Raw genomic sequence first — 3,022 nt, forward strand, 5'->3', positions numbered from 1 at the left:
CAATGGAAAGGAAAATGTGTTTAAACACATATTTCAAGGGTATATCCTCCCCAAGGACAAGCAGAGCATGATATCCATGACAGGATACAACGTAGAAAACCCTTTAGGAAAGGGGAGAGAGTATCATGACATTACCCATACAACGGTGTTTGGATAATTTAGTAAGAAACATTTAGCATTGGCTTCAAATGTTCTTGTTGAAATTCGGAGTACCACAGACATGCTTCGAGATAGCATTGACATGGTCTTCAATCAAAGGCCAGACTTTGGATACAAAGGATCCATCGGAAACAACTTATAGAATAAGTCTTACAATTTCCTCATGGAAGAATGATTAACCTTGCTAAAAAGGAAAACTATAACAATGGGTCCTCCGGCCCGGTGCGCTAGGCATGTCATCACCTTACCGGTCACATAAAGACCATTGTTATAACTCTTGAAAATATATCCCAACCATCATATCTGACCGAGATTCAGATCTGATTGGTGTTAGGATATGTCAGACTCAGGATGTCTGAGAAGAAAAGGTGTAACACAATTGGCGAGATGACATTGTAAGATTCTCGGGAAATGAACTATAGAAGCAAGTTTCGAAACAATAGTTCGTCATTAACCAAGGAGAAGATGAGGATGTAGATGATGGACTCAGCGACCATTCATCGAGAATTCCAAAAAGATGGATTTCCACAATTATGTGAACAAGGAGATAATCATTTGGCGGATCAAATGATATAATGATGTATGCTCGAGGGAAACATACACAACTGAACAATGATAGAAGGGTGTACCCAGGAATCTGGACTAGGTAGCACGATCAATGTTCGAATGATGATTCAATAAGTAATAAACTTCAAAGCAATAGGGTTGCTAGAAGTTTATAATTTACACCTCACAGACCATTTGTCGGTTTTCCGGTTAGAAACAACACGAGGACCAAGGAAAGAATGGTGATGTTAATAAGTATCACTTGTGTCAAGAATTCTTAAGGGTGGTGAATTTCTTGCCACACTCTTGACATATAAAGGGTAATACTCCAAGGTAAAGAAGAACAACTGCTGGATAGCAAGGAACTCAAGGTATAACACCAAACATGAACAAGCTAGTGTTGGTGGGAGGGCAATAAAGTGGTCGACGATAATACAATTCATCGAGGGCAAGGATGGTATTTCTCATCATGAATTCAATTGATATCCTGGATGAGCTCAGAATGTTGATGACCACGACACCTTTGTCGCGAGAGTTCACGAAGATGTAATCGATCGGTGACGACATCAAGTCAAGTAATGATGAAGTGAAAGGTTATTGGAACCAAAGGTACGACACAAACTCGAAACCAAGCTTGTTGTTCAAGGCGAATTGATATGACGATTAGGATCGACGTAAGGTTAGTTCATCGTCGAAAATTGGTGCTCCGAGAATAAGGACCAGGTAGCAAAGTTAGAATCGTCACGACAATGATATAGCCAAACAGGCTAGGAATGGCGTGATCGGGTACAAACTCGTACTTATAGAAGCTTACTGAAGAGTTGTTGAACCGTAGAGCGGACTCGGTTCAGTTATCGGTGTCTTTGAGTGTTCAACAACTCAGAGCCCGCGAAAAATTGGAATCAGTGGGAAGGTAGCACTTGATGAAGAACTCATAAAAAAAGTTATGCAGTTCCATGATAATCTCGAGATACCAGGGGGTAATACTCGACACAAGATCAAAGTAAAGGTTGGTCTGGTGTATTGACCCATAGAAGACAATTGTTTTAACTTGTCCGAGAAATGAGATCAAAGAAGAACAATCATGGTCGGAACCACGATTGCAAAAGGCCAGATCCTAGATATAAGATGAACTTATACCAAAGGAATAATTCATTTAAGAGAAGCTTTAATGATAAGATCTACATCGTGTCCATGGGCATGAACACAAGTTCAAGGTCGACTCCCACTTCTCCAATGCATAACCTTTCATTCACTTCTCACGTTCGATGAAGTTGCAGTGTTGAAATTTTATCTGGTGCAGCACCAGAAGAGTATGACTCGTGAAAACTTTCGGGTTCACACGGTTTAGAGAAGGCATATGTTCAACCCATAGGGGCTTCTTAGAAACATATACCACAAGTTTCAAGAGTAAATAACACAAGCCCGAAAGCAGAGCATGGTTGGCCAAGCAGAGGATACAACTTAACAAAGGCATTATGTATCAGGGGAAGAACTCACAAAGTGATCAAATGTGAAGGACACTGTCGGATAACAATCCAACAAAGGACTTGATGGTCCACAAAGGATCTGATACGAGTATCGGTACTCAACTAGAGGAAGAAGAATGCAAGGAGATCAGATTATAGAAACAACTGACTAACTCAATTGTCAAATGCAAAGGAATTATGATTTCCAAATCAAGGGATCAGAAGCAATGCTCTGATTAGGGATGGATAAGTTGAATAGCCTTAGGGTACGATCAACGACAATTGGATTGGTCGAGAACCAATTCCAGTTAAAAGAATGGAAGCTCAGCCGGAAAAGTAATTTATAAGGATCAATGATGATTGCGTGTATTCGCAAACATATTGAGTCAACAGACTCAAAATGATAATGACAAGGAATGTCATTAAGACTACGAGACTTATGGGATTAACCATAATGCAAGCAAGCAAGAATTTCAAGAGCCAAAGGCTCCAGAGGATTTTGGAAGATCGAATATTATTTTGAAGACTTTCGTGAAACACATGAACAACTGGGGATAAGCGGTTACTCGACAAGTGCGAGAATTATCCATAGGGGTATTCAGGTGACAAGGAATTGCAAGACAGTAGGCACAAGATATTCTCGGATCAATAGAGAGAATTTCGGGGTATCTTGTAATAACAAGATCAACTGAGAATAAAAGTAAGAACGTCAAGTGTATGTATTTATCCATAGGGATATTTCGATGGTAGGGAATTGCAAAGGCAACGGGCACAAAGTCTCAAAAGAGTTTCGGCGAGTAACTTCGAAATCTTCTGGTGTAGCCGGCGATCACCTGGACTGAAGGGGC

The sequence above is a fragment of the Triticum aestivum genome, chromosome 6A (assembly GCF_018294505.1).
Source record: "Triticum aestivum cultivar Chinese Spring chromosome 6A, IWGSC CS RefSeq v2.1, whole genome shotgun sequence".
NCBI lineage: Eukaryota > Viridiplantae > Streptophyta > Magnoliopsida > Poales > Poaceae > Triticum > Triticum aestivum.